Consider the following 20,168-nt stretch of genomic DNA (forward strand, 5'->3'; position numbering starts at 1 on the left):
GTCCATATCTGTGCAGCCTTATGAACCTTATATTCTCGCCTACTGTGATTGTTGATAGTAGACTCCTGTAATTTTACATCATGCCACATAATGGCGCCAGTCCCCTTATTTCCAAGAAGCAAATCTCTTCAATAAAGGCCCGTAATTGGCTGTAATGTGAATATTGTTTAACTTACGTAAATCGGTTTTTGACTGAATTCCATCTTTATTTATAACTTCCTGTTTTTTTTTTTTTATTTGTTTGAATCCCTAAGGGCTTGTATTTTGTTATCATCATTCTATAATTTAATTTTTTAAAACAATTTACTTTGTATTGTGTATAGCTGTGTGTGTACACGTGACTTATTAAGGTACCATCTAATCTAGAATAAGTCGCATTGCTGTACTGCTTTGCTGCACAGCACATGAGGACAAACTCTTGCTGCAAAAGAGTTTGTCTTCTTGTTGTGCTTCTTGGAAGTCTGCAGTCAGACCATGTATGCTTTTACTTCTTTTTTTTTCATTCAAGGCCCAGACAATAGGCTAGTTGAGCACAGGTTTGGTTGCAGATGTTTGGCTATAGTCAATGTATATGATATAAATCACATATTCTATCCCTATTTAAGATCGGAATAATACAAAACCTTGAGGTCATAGACTGAATTAAGAAAAAAACCCTTTCTTTTTTTAGACTACGAATACAGACTGCAAAAGAAGATGCTGAATGTTTAATTGAATATGTTAAACCACTTCTCTGAGAATTAAACCCTTCTCAAGTCACCAAGAATTTAAAATAGTGATTCCTTTTAAGTGAAAATTTTACTCACAATTACACAAAAAACAGCCTTGTTAGTCACAACGCTGTACAACACCAGATTGCGTGTCACAACATAGTCTGTCCCAGTTGAGCCACTTATCACCAGTGCACTTATAACTGTCTGATGGCACACTCGGGCCAATTAAAGCTTTTCCTGAAAAATCATCTCCTCTCAACCGCTCGAAATCATCACTGTGCTATTGTAAAGTGTCAGTATGTAGATTTTGAGAAGAATTAGGAGGCTGGGTTCATCTCACCGGCTGCTGCACAAAGCGGACCAGGATAGAAAGCCCAGTAAATTGACAGTGAATCACTCTGACAGATCATCGTCTTGCTCTTTTCTTTGGTCATTACATCTGCAGATGAATGGCGAGGAGAGAAGTGAGGACACCCGACAGAGAGTAATAGAACTGTTTCCATTCAGGAGATGCACTATGTCTTCCTGTGTTCGGTGTGTTCTTCCCTACCTGTACAGTTATCAATGAAACTAATTGCCTGCCTCAACTTCAATCAATTCCTCACTGCTGGATACATTTTATCATTCGCTATTGTATTTTATGAGTGATTCGGTCCTGAGTGTGCATCGGCTAGCTCAATAATGCAGATATGAATATAGAGTGGGAGAAGTAATTCAAAGAACATCCCATTATGAGTTTTGGTGGGGGACGAGAGAGAAGGATTTTGAGGTTCTCTTTGTTGGCTTGCATCTGGTAAAACTACAAGGCTTAAATGATACAGACAGGTGTATTCCCGCAGGTTAAAATGAAGCAACAATGCCCTCATCCATTCACTTGACAGCTTCAGTCCCCTTAGAAAAAAAAGAAAGTAGTGACAGCAAACAAATCATGGCTATGTTTGTGTGCTTTTCTTCTTTAACATTAATAAATAAAGGACGGGGTGCTAAATCACCCTCACCTTGCTTTGCTAAATGATTAACTGCAAACACTGCCTGCAGTAAAACAAGCCACAACACCTCATATCCGATTGCTCTTTACCTTCTGACACAGTTCGCTGAGGTAAAAAACTATTTTTTACAAAAACTAAAGACATGCTGATCTTTCCAGCGTTTTCATCTACACTGAAAAAGTCCTAACAGTTATGTTGTGACATTACTGTGCAGATAATCCTTTTCTCTAATGGATATGAGACTTTGGTGGTCCCCGACTGTTTCTGCAATCAGCGGCAGGTCAGAATTTTCACTTATCCAGTAAAATATCTCGAAAGCAACCCTGAAACTTGCTGACATGCCAATTTTTAAGTTCACAGATAAAATATATCTGACATTTTGTCTGGTTCCATCATTATGTCAGAATTTCCATTTCTCCAATATACCCACCCCCACCCAACCCCGACTCCCGATATGTGTGGTAAGAGCAATACTATGAGTTCTGGACTGCAGTTTCTCGATTGGTTGCTTGAGGCTGGTGAGTGAATGAATTGATCTCTACGAGTAATGAGATGCATTTAACAGATTTGTAGCCTGGTGCAAAAACCTCTGTGCATAGTTTCTTCCTTTTGAAATAACTTTGTAATTTTGGATTCTTTGGGTTTTGTTAAGGTTTGACAAGGCTTTTGATACAGGCAGGGGTAACTGACAACATCTGGTGAATCTCACAGTGTTTGCTCTGCAGGTGCCTTTTAAATAAATTACATGACAAACAGCATGACCTGCTGTGTGGTATGGCCTGTCTAAGCTTTTGCTCTGGTATTTGTGAATGAAATTCTAATATTTTATTGGTCTGCCTTTTGCACCAGTAAGCAGGTAGCTGTATCTATGCATTGCACCCATAAGGCTTATGGGCCAGTTTGCTGACCACCCGCTTGTTTCCAAGCTGGTCACATCTGGCTCCACAACTCAAGGCTATAGGAGTATAAGGCCATGTCCATCATCTATATACAGTTTATAGTTAGTCCTAACTAGCATATGAAAAACTGCTAAAAACTCTAAACTAACACAATGAGCATTTTACTTTATGTTATTGTAGCTGTGATGTTTTTTTGATGCCAGTATTATCTCATTACGTTCTCACGAAGATGCTAGGACAGCTGCTGAAAGCTTATTCTTGTTCATTATGTTGTTTTATCAGCACTATTTTTGCTCATGTGCCCACCTGCTTTCATCTTTTTTCAACACTGATTAATACATTTATGTGGGCCTTCATTTGCGGTGATTTACACTCTTGGATTTCTTGTTTTTGTTTTAACACTTTAAAGCCTGAACTGTGAAAAAATTGCTAAAATAATTCTCTTTTAAAAAAACTGGAGTGTTTATTGAACCATCTTACAATTAAAAAAAGAAATTAACTAACAATTTGCGCAATTTTTGCTACATTTGGCATTTTTGTGCAATTTTAATGTTTATTGTATACAAAGCAAACACTCAGAGATTGCACCTTCCCCCTGAAGGGCAAGGGCAATTCAAAAGATATTGATATTTTATGGTGTTTTTATTAAATAATAATAATAATAATGGATTGCATTTATATAGTGCTTTTCAAGACCCTCAAAGTGCTTTACGATTCCACAATTCATTCACTCTCACATTCACACACTGGTGGAGGCAAGCTACAGTTGTAGCCACAGCTTCCCTGGGGCAGACTGACAGAAGCGAGGCTGCCATATCGATCCATCGGCCCCTCTGGCCATCACCAGTAGGCGGTAGGTGAAGTGTCTTGCTCAAGGACACAACGACCGAGACTGTCCAAGCCAGGGCTCGAACCGGCAACCTTGCGATCACAAGATGAACTGACAACTCTTGAGCCACGATTGCCTCTAAAATGTGCTGATGTCAGCATTGTTAATGTGGAAATCTGGTGTAGTATAATCATTTTTATTTGTAACTTTGATGCCATATAATTTTGTACAAACAAAGAAAGTGCTTATGTCCCCCACTGACTAATACATTGCTTTAAAGTTAGGAAATACACCAATAGAAATTAAAGCTTTTTCCTGATTCATGTGACCTTGACCTTTGCCCTATGACCTTGAAGTATTACCTACTGAAATGGTGTATTTTATTGTCTTTAAACATAGCTCTCTACTTGACCTTTCATATGATATATTGTTTGATACAGTTTCTCAAAAATTTTCTTCATGGTCAGTTTTGACCTTAGGCACTAACAGGGAAGTTGATGGTGCCAGCACTTAGCCTGCTCATGACTGCCAAGGCATGCTATAAAGTTGTGATGTTTGAAGATGATCTATAGAAAATTGTGGGTAATATTCGTTTTTAACTGATTTTCACATGTGCATGAGCTTGACCCAATTAGTCACCAAAATGAAATTAGCTCAAGCTGTTACTGATATCTGTTATCACACAAAACTTTAACATGATATCTTGAAACCTGAGGATGCTAGGCTGCTAACAAACAGACAGACACACACACAAATGGAACATACTCCCTCCCTTCATATAAGGGGACATATAAGGGGGTTAGGGTTAAAAATAACACTGATGATGTATAGGTCCCCGAAACTCACGTATCAAATATGACATGTATGATGTTACAATGTTATGATCGAAAACGGATGCAGCTGCATTTCCCTAACATCACTGTGTCACGGCCGTCACACTCAGAGAGAAATGCAAAGACCTTTTGCCATGTTTTATTGTGCAAAAATTAAGTTTCAAGTCTTAATGTGAAAATCTTATTTCTTCCACTGGATGTGTTTTTCCAGGGGATAGCACAAGATTGACTCTATCAGTTGTGTTAACAGTAAATTTCCCGCACAGCAGGCACTGTGTGTCTATCACTGCTGTCTGGTTAGTAAAGATGTCAACACTACATCAGCTATGGATTCTGGGTTGCACAGCTTTGCGTATTTTTTTGATGAAATATGCATGACACAGGCAGAGCTGTAGTTCTTCTGAAGCGATAAAGATATACATAGATACACCGGCTGCGGGGAGAAGGGTTGTGACAGGGATTTCAACAGTGATAGCTGAAACTAAATACAGCTATATCCTGTATCTGGTTCTTTACGATTGTTGTAAAGGCTCACCTTTCAGCACATTCACTTCACCAGATGCACCTTGTTTCTTTTCCTCACCTTTGATTGGGTGTGGTGCTTCGCCTTAATTGCACTCACCTGTCACTCGTTATATAAGGACTGCACTCACCTACCCCTCACTCTTTCTTCACTCCCACATGGGGCGGCAGCTGAGGTGAGTTTCTCTTTGAGTCTCCTGAGTTCATGTATCATTTTGAGTTACTTAAATCATACTTTGTCCTTTTTAGAGAGAGCAGTCCATGTGTGTCTTTCTTTCCTTTATCCGTTATACAATAAAACAACAAAACCTGCAAAGATTAATGACTGCTTATTTTCATTCTAATCGGATGAGCCCATGATGACGACTACTGAAACCCTGAACCAACCTTCCTCCAAAACAACGATTTATATTGTTCGATTATATCTTAAGAATTCAGAGTTCTCCTCTTTACTCTTACTCCCTCGTATGTCTCCCATGTGTCCCTGATGAAGTCAGGCCGCCTACCCATAGTGGTGTCTAGATCTCAGTGTGGTCCTCTTACAGTACACTGTGTCACCCAGTCTTGTTACACCTATGGACAGACACTATTGATTGGAGCCAGCTTGGAGCATTGCCATGAAAGTGCACATTGGCAGCTGCTGACATCTTTATTAGAAAAGCCAGACAAGGAGGATCAGCAAGTTTCCCCTTATCAAAAGCCCGAAGGGCATGAACCAGCTACAGCGCACATCACATTTGTTTGGGGATCAATTGACTGGCCGGACTTTTGTAGGGGATCAATTCGTTCTGTCCACTGGGCATAATACACTCTGGCGAAAAAAAAATCAAAGTCAAAGTTAAAGACATGACTGGGGGATAGGACAGGGAGAAAGAATGAAAGAAAGAGAGGGAGAGAAAGAAAACCAAAGGGGAGAAGAGACGGTGAGAAGGGGGGGAAGAAAGAAAAAAACAAACAAACAAACAAAAACAAATCACCTGGGTCACCTGTATGGAGAAAAAAACAGAAGAGAAAGCAAACAACAAAGAGCAACATAATAAAAAAAACAGCACCATCACAATAAACTAGCTAGCAGTAGATATCAGTAGATACTAAATAATAAACGATATTGTGCAGCACGCAAGATAGACAGCGCACAATGTGCTTTGAGGCAGCAGCCAAGAAAGGTGTAGTCCGCGTCTGTGAATACCCGTGTGTACACCTGTGTGCACACCTGTGTGGATCAGCATGCTTGCATTCCAAAGGTTTCTCCATGTAACGATCTGCTAGGGAGTGTGGGGAGCCACAGCCCCGTCCTCCAGGGTATGAAGCAGGTATGGAGGAGATCAAAACTCCAGACATCCAGAGGCAAGCCCTCTTACGAGTGATTATCTGATGCTTGGCATGAATTCAAAATGTCATGGTCCGTGGTCCTGTGTCTGTGGAATGCGTGATGCTCGGGTAGCCACACCCCCGGGCTGGGCCATCACCAGCACACCTGCTCTCCATCACGGTGATTACACGGAGATCCACTTAATCCGGCGCTGACGGATGCTCCACGCCAGTCCGTTAGTCATCCCCACAGTGGTAACCAGACTTCCACGAAAAGTGTGCATTCTCTTCTGCTTGGAACTTTGTTTAACCTGCCTACTTCTGTCCAGGTTTCTACTCGGCGTCTGCTACCTGCCTGTCCTCCGGCTCAACTGGATCTCGCGGTGCTCACCTGGCCCACGCGCCATTCCCACGGACTTCCTGCCCCCACGGACTGCCACACTTCCCTCCCGAGCACCCACGGTCCTGTTCTATCGTAAGCCCCTACTCTAACTCAGTCCTGATATGTTTTCCCCGCTTCCTGGCTCCCTAGTAATCATCTCCCCTTTCTATTGCAGCCCCCCGCCGTCTCGATCCCGGCTTCCTCGTGTCATTGTTTCCCCGGGTTTTTAGTTTCTGTTTTGCTCTCTAATTTCCCCGGGTCGCCTTTCGTTGTTTCAATAAAGTGTCTTTCTGTTAGCTCGGAGTCTGCGCCTGGATCCTTTCGTGCCCGCGCACCACGGCCCATGACACAAAAACTGTTCTCACTGACTTAAATGTTCACTATAGTAGTTTTACACATGCACTGCAGACCTGAACTTTTCTAGTTAGTATCTGATGGATGCATGTAAAACTGTAAGTATCTGACTAGGTCTAAATGGACATTAAACAGTATTTATATTGCCAGCTTGTCTCGCAGATGTCCACATCGACACAGCTTCAGCTGGTCAGCATCCTCACCTATACCAAATATTACCAAGTATTACCAGCAGTAGAACTAACTCCTGCCCACTACATTATGTCTTAAAAGACTACAGCTGACTGTGTCCCGACCTGACTCTCCCAACATTTTCTGGATTTAATGAGGGAAAACAGCTTATGTAACTTGTGAGCTGGGGTCTCTCAGTAAAATTATAATATAAGACTGAAGCTGCATTAACACTGTAAGCAATTCTCTCATCGCATGTTGCCTTAAAACCGGTGGTTGGTCATTTGCGAGATTATATGCTCCGGTTACTTAGGTAACGCTCTAATGTATTTTCTGTCAGGTCATATTGTCAATCAACTGTATCCTGCACTCTTATTGGTACTCCCTTCAATCGCTTGCGTCAAAGCTGACAGAAGGGATTGTTTTCACCCATTTTACTTGAAGTCCCCAAATGTCATTGACTTTGTGTGGTCTCTGGTCTCCACATCAAAGGAAAATTCATCCATACTGGGCACACCTTAAGTCTGGTAGTTCATCATTATTGCAGATAAAATATATACAATATGGCTCAACCAGTAATTGCACTTTTAGATGAGGTACTGTACTCAAGTTTTATTCATATTGTTTCCTCATAACTTTAGCTAATGTTAGATTAGCTGTTAACTTACCAGTAGTTAGTTTATTTAGACTATCTACATAACAGCTGTAGCTAATGTTAGGTGTCAAATTCAGTAGTAGATGAGTACCATTATTCATGATTAAAACAACCATACATTCTTCTTCTTTTTCTTATATAGTTCAGGATTGGAGTCATCGGGCAACAGGCTGGGTAACAGAGGGCAGGGCTAACACAGACAGACAACCATTCACAGACTTTCACACCTTTGGACAATTTAGAATCACCAATAGACCTAACCTCACTAACTGCATGTCTTAACTCCGCCAAGGACCGTCCTAAGCCCGACTGCAAAAGGAGGAAGGTGGTCACCCTGCCGAAGTGACCAGAACCGGGAGACCGGGGAAAACAGGTACGAATCCGATGGACAGCTCTGAGTTAAATTCTTCGTTTAATGCTACCGCATCCGGGGCAGCCGATGCACCAGTATTGGGGAACCAGGATGCTGGTGAGAAATGGGCTACTGGCCGAAGAAACCGAAAGATCATCACACTGAAAGTGGAAATACAAATCGCCGTGTGGAATGTTCGAACTGGTCACCACATCGGCCAAAAAGAAATAATTGCCAAGGAACTCCTGAGCTGCAAAATCGACATTCCAGCTTTATCCGCACGCAAAGCTACTGGTCCGGACGGGATTCCCGGCCGCGTCCTCAAGTCATGCGCGGCTCAGCTGGCTGGAGTGTTCACGCACATCTTCAACCTTTCCCTCTCTCTGTCTGTAGTCCCAGCCTGCTTCAAAATGGCCAACATCGTCCCTGTACCCAAATCCTCCACCATCTCCTCATTGAACGACTGGCGACCTGTAGCCCTGACCCCCATCGTAAGCAAATGCTTCGAGAAGCTGGTCAGGGACTTCATCTGCTCTGCACTACCCGACTCACTGGACCCTCTACAGTTCGCATACCGCCACAGCAGGTCCACTGATGATGCCATAGCCCTGACACTACATACTGCCCTGTCACACCTGGAGAAGAGAGACACGTATGTGAGAATGCTGTTTGTAGATTACAGCTCAGCATTCAATACCATCGTTCCCTCGAAGCTGGACAGGAAACTGCAGGATCTAGGACTGAGCAGCTCCCTCTGCAGCTGGATCCTTAGCTTCCTGTCTGACAGACGCCAAGTGGTCAGACTGGGCAGCATCACCTCATCCCCCATCACACTGAACACTGGTGCTCCACAGGGGTGTGTACTGAGCCCTCTCCTGTACTCACTCTACACCTACAACTGCACAGCCACTAACAACTCCAACATCATTGTGAAGTTTGCGGACGACACTACAGTGGTGGGTCTTATCACCAACAGTGATGAGACAGCTTACAGGGAGGAGGTCAGCGCCCTGACCCACTGGTGTCAAGACAACCATCTCACCCTCAACGTCGCAAAGACAAAGGAGTTGATAGTGGACTTCCGGAGGTGCAGAGAAGTACACACCCCCATCACCATCAACGGCGCTGCTGTGGAGAGAGTGAGCAGCTTCCGGTTCCTTGGTGTACATCTGGCTGAGGATCTTACGTGGTCAGTACACACAAACAAAACAGTGAAGAAGGCGCAGCAGCGCCTCTTCTTTCTCAGGAGACTGAAAAGATTCGGCATGAGCCCCCGCATCCTCAGGACCTTCTATCACTGTGCCATTGAGAGCATCCTCACTGGATGCATCACCACCTGGTATGGCAACAGCACCGCCTACAACTGCAAAGCTCTCCAGCGAGTAGTGCGGTGCTCTGAACGGATAATTGGAGGTGAGCTTCCCTCCCTCCAAGACATCTATAGGAAGCGGTGCCTGAGGAAAGCGGGGAGGATCATCAAGGACTCCAGTCACCCCAGCCATAAACTGTTCAGACTACTTCCATCAGGAAGGAGGTTCTTCAGCATCCGGTCCCGTACCAGCAGACTGAGAGACAGCTTTTTCCATCAGGCCATCAGACTGCTGAACACTTCATAGACACCTCAGCTTCACTACTGGAACTTTAACATTATGCACTCCATACTGTACAGTAATGCCACTGTTTTGCACATGTCTCACTCTGTATATTTTATTTTATATATTTTATTTATTGTTTACTCTATTTAATTTGTAAAATATGTGTACACGCACACACACACACACACACACACACACACACACACACACACACACATGTAGAAAAATATTTAGTATACACATCCAGAAATGCATATACTATTATATATTGTACATATATTTATTAGTTTCAGATGTAGCCATTCTTGTATTTTGCTTGTTTACATTATTGTATTTTGCACAACTCTGTTGCTTGTGAAGCTCGCACACAAGAATTTCACTCACATGTGCTGTACCAATGTACCTGCACATGTGATGTGACAATAAAAGTGATTTGATTTGATTTGATTTGATTTGATTTGATTTGATTTGATCCGAACTATGACTCACAGCATCGGGAAAGATGGTCGTCAAACCACCGCTCACCGACAACCAGATGGCACTCTACTATTGGGGTGGAGAAAAACGAAAGGCAGGAGTCGGCTTCATAGTTGCCCGTCGTGCAACCAAGAGTGTCGTTGCATTCCAGCCGATCTCCGATTGCCTTGCAGTGCTCACCATCAGCGGTACCATCAAAACACACCTCGACACCATCTACGCACCAACTGAGACAAGTCCAGACCCAGCCAAGGATGATTTCTATAACCAACTACAACACATGTTGGATTCAGTCTCGCAGACCGAATTGATCATACTGGCTGGAGACTTCAACGCCCACACAGGCACCGATCGGACTGGGTGGGAAAGCACGATGAGCCGTTTTGGACATGGTGTAATGAATAACAATGGTTTGCGCCTTTTGTCCTTCACCAACACCTACAACTTCATCATCGGAAACACCCAATTTCAACATCCAAAGAAACATCAACTCACATGACGAAATCCAATGGGCGACGACTCGCCGATGTTGGACTACATCCTGATCAACTCCCGTTTCTGATCATCACTTAAGGATGTTTGTTCGATGTGCAGCCCAGATTGTGGATCAGACCACTATCTTGTGCGTGCAGTGATAAAACTTCAACTACAAAGAGCCAAACGCAAATAGCACCCATCTGCAAAGCTTGACTGGAAATGCCTGTTAGATCCCGCTCACAAGGCGGAATTTCAAAAAGCATTATCCAACCGTTTTGCAACACTGGTGCCATCTCAAGGCGTCAACGTTGAAGAGCAACAAGTTTCGGACGCCATCATGGAAAGCGCCAAAGAACTGTGCCCTCCCATAAGCCGCCGAACACAGCCATGGATATCCGATGAATGCCTCGATATGATAGATGAACAAAAATGTGTGAAGCTGGTCGACTTTGAGCGATATTGTTAGCTCAGCAATGACGTCCGATGCAGAATGAAGGAAGAACGTGAGGCTTACTGGAACCAAGTAGCGGCTGACTTGGAAGATGCAGCCTCAAAGCACGAATACCACACAATTTATCGAACGCTCCGACACCTGAGTGGAAAAACCAAATCAACAAACGACAACATCCGAAAGGCCAATGGCACCTTCGTACGATCATTGACTGAGCAGCTACAGCATCGGAAGTAGTTCTTCGAGACACTGTACAATCACGCCCCGCCACAAGGACCACCAGCAGAACCGCCACCCATCGAGGCACCAGAGACCCCGATGTCCGATGATGAACTGACCCTGGCAGAGGTGAAGATGGCCATCCAGACTTTGAAGACTGGTAAAGCACCTGGTGTGGATGCAATCACTGCAGAATCAATTAAGGCTGGCGGTGATGTTCTTCTCCAATGAGTGCACCTTCTTCTGCAAAATATCTGGCGCACGGGGACGATTCCGAGACAACGGAAGAAAGCCATCATTATCCCAATCTTCAAAAAAGGTGACAACCGAGAATGCCAAAACTATTGTGGCATCGGTCTGCTCTCGATCGTTGGAAAAGTCTTCATGACAATAATACAATCACGCCTGCAGAAACATCATGAACAAATGAGCCGTGAGGAGCAAGCTGGCTTCAGATCTCACCGTGGATGCTGTGACCAGATATTCAGCATTCTCCAGGTGATGGAGGAGCAAATTCTATGTGGGAAATGGATGGTCATCATCTTTATTGACTTTCAATCCACATTGGACTGCATCGATTGGCCAGCACTTTGGATAGCGCTGGAGACCGAGCACATCCCACCAAAAGTCATTAAACTCCTGCAGGAAAATTTCAACGGATCATGCAGCCAAATACGCATCCGTAATGAGCTGTCGACTAAATTCACTAAATTCACCATCTGGAGTCTGCCAGGGAGACGTCGCCTCACTGCTGCTCTTCAACATTGTAGTCAACACCATCATGAGGAAAGTCTTCAGGGGCAGACGCGGAGTCCAGTTTGATGAAAATGCCACCGTGACAGATCTTATGTTTGCAAATGACAGCAGTGTGTTGGCCGAGGATGACGCCTAAGCCACGGACGTTCAATATAAGATCGCAGGTGCTGCCGGGTCATATGGCTTGAAGATAAACACTGACAAGACGAAGGTGTTGACAACAGATGGGTTGCCTGCCAACGTCTACCTCAACGGTATCCAAATAGAGCAAGTCCAGCAGTTCAAATACCTGGGCTCACTGATCGAGCAAAGGAAGGTCGCGTCCACGGCAGAGAGCCACAGTCGAATAGGTCAAGCAACTGCAGCATTCACTTCTCTAAAGTGGTGCTTGTGGAAGTGAACCAATATTTCCAGCTTGACCAAAATCCGCCTTTTCCGGACGCTGATCCTCCCGATACTACTCTATGGATTCGAAACGTGGACAGTGCTCAAAGTCGACCTCAACAAACTCGAAGTTTTCCAGATGCACTGCCTTTGACAGATATTACAAGTATCACTTCGAGACCGCCTTCAAAACGAGGACATCCGACGGAGATGTGACAACCAACTGCCAATCGATGGGCAAATTAAAAAACGCAGATTGCGATGGTTTGGTCATGTGTGTCGAATGGATGTGAGCAGACTACCACATCAACTCCTCTGGCGTAAACAACCCACCCAGTTGATAATCCACTGAACGGCACAGAAGAAAACATGGCTAAAACAGGTCAAAGATGACATCAAGGGCAGAATAAATCTCGACGAGGCCAGGACAATCGCCAACGATCGCCATGCATGGCAACGAGTTGTGAAGGAAATTCGACAACCATTGGCACCCACAGCAGTCGATCCAGACCCAACGCTAGCTAGGGAGAGAGAAGAGCTGCATGTCTTTGGACTGTGGGAGGAAGCCAGAGTACCCAGAGAGAACCCATGTAGACATGGGGAGAACATGTGAACTCCACACAGAAAGGCTGGATAGTGGATTTGAACCCAAGACCTTCTTGCTTTGAGGGAATTGCGCTAACCATCGCACCCCTGACATAAAAGCACTAAAGATAACTTTTATGTTCAATTTTACCTTTAAATATTCACATTTCATTTTGCCTTCAAGCTTGGCTACTAGGGAAAAAATAATCACATATTTTTCCATCTTGGTTCCAGTTTTCCAACAAATGCGTAAAACCTCCTCTTGTTTACTCCCACAATGGAAAATGCTTGATGCCTGCTATTCTCTGTGATGCATAGACGTACACTCAAATGTTGCTGGGATATATGGGAATGGTTGTACAAAGCTAATTTTAATCTGATATTTTGATCCTTAGAGAAGAAAGATTAGTATCTGCTTTTGCCGCTGACTTCGAATTTCTTTTCTGCAGATGGCAGAAATGAAGAATACCTGCATCGTCTACTCTCAGGCCCTTGGAAATACCTAAAGAGGGGCTTGGGGTTTTCCAAATAACAATCCAGCTGATGTTTCTGTTGCAGAAAATCACATTTCCAATTTCTTCTGTAATCATGCAATCCAGGGTTTCAATCACAAGAACTTCTTAAAGCAGCTGGTTTGCAAGAGAAAAATAAAGAATTCTTTTACAACGCCAACATGGAACCAGTTTGTTGTGAGCCAAGGTCAAGGTCTTCTGTCATCGGGCTTTAGCATAGTTCAGACAAGTGCTAATGAAGACACAAACAGATCTGCTGGGGGGCTGTGAAGCAGGTGGCGCAAGGCTGTACTCTAAACGATTCCGCCCTGATGATGAATGCCCGCAACATACATGAGTGGAAGAGGCGCATGTTGTGCCATGTTGAAAATGTAGATATTACTCCTTGACCCAATGAACCAATAAATATTCATTAGGCTGTCTTACATTGAGACAGCAAGGCTACTGACTCTTCACTGATATTGCTGTGCAGGAAAAACTGAAGCGCCATGACTGAGAATGCAACCGGCACGAGAAGAAGCGGAGGTCGCAAATATGTAAACACACTGAAGGGTGGATTTCTATACATTTTACATGAATGTTAAGGCATGCTTGTAGCAGAGCTTGGAGGCAAGTGCTGCGTGTTGAGTATTTGAGAATTTTTGCAACAGCTAGGCCCTTCTGTTGAAGCTGGTGTGTGTGGGAGCATATGTATGTATATTTAGAGAGTAATCAAAGGCAGATGTGAGCACATGTTTGGAGATTTAACATGGTTTAACACCAAGCAGAATAACCATCTCCGATCTTTACCCATCCTGACGCTTTCATCCTGACAGCCAGCACGTTTTCTGTTAAAAGTGCTCACATGCACATGCAGACAGTCTCACACAGTGGCCTGTATCAGCGTCACTGACCATGGTGCTGAAACCAAAGGGCTTTCGGATGGAGCCGAGCTGCTCCACAAATGTCACTGCTATGGAGAACAAAAAGGGGGGTGTTACACGTCACACACACTTGTTACAAGTGCAGTTCTTCTGAAACTGTGTTTCCCCTGCTTGCTCTAGACGCTTAATTGTTGCTGAAAGTGCAGCAGCAGTAAAGTGCAACGTGGATATGGAACGCGTTGCTGATGCCTGTAGGTGAAAAGCAGCAGCAAGCTATGCAGTGAAACAGTTGACCTCAGTTCTTACTGTGTGCATCATAAATATTCATCAGGTAATAAAGAGAGAAAACTTTCTTATTCAAAAGAATGATGATGAGTAAAGAAGTTTGTCAACATAAAACGGTAGTGAGTGTGCTGCCGGAAATGTAATGGACACTGTCACATGTGTTTAAACTGTATTAAATGATGGCTGTAGAAGGGGGGGGGGACAACTCACTGCTGTTAATGAACCCTGCAGGCGAGTTCTGATGAGCTTCTGCTCTCTCTTCATGTATGCAGGAGGAAGACTCTCCGACTTCTCTTTCCTAAACACACTGACAGTGCGTACACAGCCATTTCCAGCAGCTTAATTAATATAACAGCGCTTTACGTGGATGAGATTTAACATGAAATATTTCATCCCGTCACGCCACGTGTCTGATGAGGGCCCGATCCAGTGAAAACAATACGAGAAAGATACATTTAGGTCATTAAGTTTTCAGTCGTGCAATAAAACACTCGTGCAATCATGAAATGGCCCCGAGGCCTTTTTGAAAGTGAGTCTTTATTTCCACTGTTTTGCTCTCTCTCTCTCTCTCTCTCTCTCTCTCTCTCTCTCTCTCTCTCTCTCTCTCTCTCTCTCTGGCTCTGACCCATTTACAGTAGCTGCCGTCTAAGTTAAGTGTTCGGCGTGATGGCGTATCCAGAGTGGGTTTTTACACGCTGCTGGAAACGTCACAGGTTTCCAGCACACCTCTCTCACAGGTGTGATCTTGGCCACAGATTAAAACAAAGAGTGTTCTTAAGCAATATTTCTTACACAAGCTGTGTGAGCATGGGTGGCCCATTTTTAACTACTGCCCTTGTTGACATAACACTGTGTCTAATCGAAGAGATACAGCACTGTAAAGCCCCGCTATGCTTTTCAAATTACACCAAATGCAACGAAAGAAGTTGCCTGGAAAAAAGTCGCATATATGTAGTCTGAGTATATATATATATATATATATATGAGGAAAGAAGAAAGAGATCGGTGAACGGTTTGAGAGATTGATCAATCTGCAGTATTTTAGCCTAGTAGGATAGGCCGACAGTGGCTTTATTTGGCCCCTCCTAGAGCAGAGGAGAGGGGCCGCCAAGGAACCCTTGGACCAATCGGTTGCCGGTAACATTTCAGAGGGGAGAGAGAGGGACAGTGAGAGAAAGTGAGTGAGTGAGTGAGAGAGAGAGAGAGAGAGAGAGAGACAGACAGAGAGAGAGAGCTCTCGTCCTCCCTGCTGATTCTCCATCCTCACTCTCTCCTCCACACAGCGATCGGCGAGCTGTGGAATAGGCGTGCATTTGTGTTACTCAAACGCAGAAAACATTCAGTGAAAACGTCCACAGAAAACCCGCTTTAAGGTAAGGAGACTCCTGAAGCTGTTAGATGGGTTTTTTAAAAAAGACCTCAGATGGAGCAGGCGGTCCATTTTTATGTACTTTGAACGCTCACTATTGGTACACGCAGTGCAAGTAGGCTTTCATGTGGTTCTTGTGGTTGGACTGTATGATAGGGATAGCGGCTAAATGTTGGTTCCTACTGGCGCAGTCTTCCCTCAAACATCGGCCACTGGCCTGTTTGCTGTCAGCGGGGCGCCCAGCTGTGTCAACTTGACAGGAAAAATGAGAAGTTGCGCCATTTACGATCGCAGGACGAACCCCCACCCCCACCCCACTCTCTCTCTCTCAAGCACACACACACGCGCACCAGTACACAAAAGCATTTAATTGTCTTTGGCTGGAAATGCAAAAACACATATGGAAAACACTCGGAGATGTTGGCTATCACCGAGTTTCATCCGTGCGTAAATGTTCGCTGACCGTGAAAGCGCGCCTCGTTTCTACATCGTGTGTATGTGTGTGTGTGTGTGTGTCCCGGAGAGGAATTCGCGCTTGGTGCAGAAGTGTTGCGTTTACACAGCAGAGCATAGATGCACAACGGACTAATTAATCAAACGGGAGTCGCGTACAACGAATGTGGCTCTTGGGACAGCGAGGAGAGGATTCCTCAGGACCACCCCGGTCCAGGAATCCATCTGGGGGTCGGGGGGGTCTGATGGCGAGGTGGGGTCGCTTAGGATGCTGTGCTGCACATTTATTATTCTACCTAAGTGCATTTGAATGATTAAAAGAGGAGCTCTTTTACAGCGAAGGCTGGTCGCTGTGATACACATTTGGCTCTGATTTGAAAGATGGTGTTTCTAGTTTTCACATGAATACAGTTACCGCCCCTTTTACCGCTGCAATACAGTCTCTCACTTTTGGGTTTGCTTCGCTAAATAGTGTAGTTAATTGGGCTGGATAACTGTCAAAAGATCAGTTAGATGAGGCACAGACTGTGGGTTGCTTGTTACTCCTTCTTGAGGCATGTGATTTGAATTTAGATGCCCATATAAGCAAGCGCTTTATAAAAGGAGTCCATATGAAGCTGTTTATTTATTTTTTTCTTCTAGTTACTGGGTTCAGGCCTTTGGTGTTTCTGTATGACTGTGTGCTGGTCCTTTGCTGTTTGCTGGGTTTATGGGGACTCAGTGTACATTGTAAATTTCTCTGCATCCAAAAAAGATCAATCCAGAATCTGATTACATGAAAGAAAATTTCTTTGGCTAACAAAGTGAAGCATTGACTCACTGACCCGACACTATGGATTTAATGTCAGTGTGATCAATTATTTAAGCTACAGCAGGGTATCAGACTCCCAGACTTTTTTTTTGATATGGCATACCATTTCATTCAGTTTTACAACAAAAGGTGCTGGTTTCCAGTGGCGGGTAAACCCTCGAGTCTATTGCACTTCTCTGCCTGGGATCTTTAAGATGTGAAAATGGTGTGTTAAAGCTTGTTGAGGTTTACAGCAAACTGTGTTCTCTGTAAATGGCAAAAGAGCCAGAGGTCACTTTGACAGTGCAGTGGGTAATTGCACAAAAAACAAACTTGATTCCTTTGCAGTGGAAGTTAAGGATATGTTTCTAGTTTGGTGCAAAATTAGTCACATAATAAAGCAGAAAGAAATTGCAGTATTCATTTCACATTACCACACTTGTGAAACTCTGAACAGCAAACAAAACAAAGGCACATTTTTAGAAGCTGATTTTGGAACAATCCCAATTCTGCTCTGCCTAATCACAGTGTCTCCTTCATTCAGCAGAATAGACAGCCATTAAGAAAGCGAGATGCAATTAAAAAGACGGTTACCGTGTCTTGTTTAGCCTCAAAATTAATTTTCTTTTCTCGACATATACACACACACACACACTTACACAACCCACACACAAAAGACTGGTGGGATAAGTGTTTCTTGCTGTTAGAAGGGTTGAATTTAATACAATTCATTTTGGGGCATCAGCACACATTGCACAAAAATCCTATTCTTTTTTTTTTCACCGGCACAGAAGAGGCTCCATCTTGATGGACGCGCGAGGATTAACTGTTCATTGTGGCGTCTGTTTGAGGTTCTTGTGTACTCTTTTCTCAGGGGGAACAAGTGATCTCGGTAAAGTGGGAATAGCAACACAGCCACCAAGAGGGATCAGCTCGTTAGCTCGCTGATAGCTTCAGAAACAAACTATTTCTGGCACAAAGTTGTGCAGCGTGACGGGATGTTATGGTTTACCAGTGTCAAACACCTTCCCAGGGCATGCTCAGCACTGACCAGTATGTGCTCCTTTAAGCCTTAATAACAAGCTAAGGCTTTGTTGTAACTTTGATGAGCTAACATGATTAAGTTAATATTTCAAATACATCCATCCATTCGCTTCCACTTATCCTTTTCAGGGTCGAGGGGGGTGCTATCCCATCTGTCATAGGGCGAGAGACAGGGTACACCCTGGACAGGTCGCCAGGCTGTCGCAGGGCCAACACACAGGGACAGAAAACCACTCACATTCACACCTATGGGCAATTTAGATTTTTCAATTAACCTATCCCCACATGTCTTTGGACTGTGGGAGGAAGCCGGAGCACTCGGGGAGAACCCACACAAACACGGGGAGAACATGCAAACTCCACACAGAAAGACCCCGGCCTGATGGTGGAATTGAACTGAGAACCTTCTTGCTGTGAGGCAACAGTGCTAACCACTGTGGTGCCCTTATTTCAAATACATGTCAGTTAAAATGTCACATTACCTGTTCCTTTAGTTGTGATAAGAACAAAAAAAAACATCTGCATTTACTGCAGTTTTATCATATATATGAGGATAGCCCTCACACTGTAGAAGTAGAAGTAGAAGTAATGCATTATCTTGTGCCTGCTTTCTATCAGCTGTTTTGCTGACTTCACATGTTGAACATTACAAGCTAAGCTCAGCATTAACATTACTGGTGAGGCCCTGCTGAAGAGAAGAGTGATGCTGGTGCTACAGCTCCAACACCTCAACAATTAGCCTTTATCAGTGATATTAATGCAAGGGAGATTAACAAAAATGGTTGCTGTTTATGTGGTGGACGAGGGTGCTACCAATATCAACTTGCCATGCAAGGAGATAAAGTCAGTTCACTCAAAGGTCAATGTGCAGTAGGCTACACAACCTCTGGACAATGTAGCCAGCAAGCTAATTGCAAAGAAGTTTTCTTTTTTTGTTTGTTTTGATAATGTGAAAGTAGGCTATGGTAAGAAATTTGTTTTTCCAATGGCAAACGCTTTAATGTAAAAAGTTCCTTTTTATTGTTAGTTATCAGGTAATGCAACAGGATACTTTTATAAGTTACATTAACCAACACTAGTGCTGGGCAGTATGTTGGAAGAACCATTCCAGCATTTTAAATATGTTTTTATTTTTTTGCTATTGTTATCAGAATTTGTAATGGCTGATGAATGAAAATGAAAAAAAGAAGACCCAGGAAAGACACCCTTCAACAAAGCTTTTAGTATTTATGTCCACTAGAGGGCACTCTGCAACTTCACGGCTGTTCAGAATGCAACAGAGTGGAAACAAGTAAATAAATAAATAAGCATAATAAATATTTATGGTTATTTGGCAGATGTTTTAACAAATCTGTTTATGTTTCAAGTGTCAGACTTCAATATCAAATTTTAAAATCACCAAATATCAGTATTGGTCTTAAAAATCCTATATCCATCAGGCTTATGTTACTAGGTGTTACATTCAAGAACAGTAAAGACAGATGGAGGATGAAAGAGAGAGCTATGTCTACTGTTTGGAATTGTTTTTTTTTCTAAGTAACTCATTTTGCTTTCTTCCAGCTTGCACTGTGTTGGACAATGATTACAGGCAGGGCTCAGGAAGCCCCTAATGGACTCAAATAATTTGGACCACAAAGTTTGAAAGAATAGGCTCAAACAGAGTTTGTTTCAAGCTTCACTTCACAGCTCCACTGTGGAAATATTAATGCTAACGAACCATATGTCAGCTTTGTTTAAAAAACAGCTTTAACAAGAAGGTGATTTACATCAAAACCATGACAGGCAGTCTGGTGAGAACTGACTATAGGCGTTTGCCTTGTCAACAGAGCCTAAATCTATATCCTTACAAATTATATATATTATGTGTAGTAGATGACCTCAAAGCATTGAGCATTACA

The 20,168-nt window shown here is 43.4% G+C and overlaps 1 protein-coding gene across 1 annotated transcript in view; it reads left to right on the forward strand.

Annotated features, from left to right (window-relative positions):
- Positions 1-15,894: 15,894 nt before the first annotated feature.
- dlgap3 (discs, large (Drosophila) homolog-associated protein 3) overlaps positions 15,895-20,168 on the forward strand; it is a 147,155-nt gene continuing 142,881 nt past the window's right edge. Inside the window, exon 1 of the mRNA XM_086280445.1 lies at positions 15,895-15,987. The gene's annotated coding sequence lies outside the window, so the exon portion shown is untranslated. The remainder of the gene's footprint in view (positions 15,988-20,168) is intronic.

Source organism: Aulonocara sp. 'chitande type north' Nkhata Bay, linkage group LG22 (genome assembly GCF_057382095.1).
Source record: "Aulonocara sp. 'chitande type north' Nkhata Bay isolate Kocher_YH1m ecotype deep benthic linkage group LG22, A_spYH_male_GT1.1, whole genome shotgun sequence".
Taxonomy (NCBI): domain Eukaryota; kingdom Metazoa; phylum Chordata; class Actinopteri; order Cichliformes; family Cichlidae; genus Aulonocara; species Aulonocara sp. 'chitande type north' Nkhata Bay.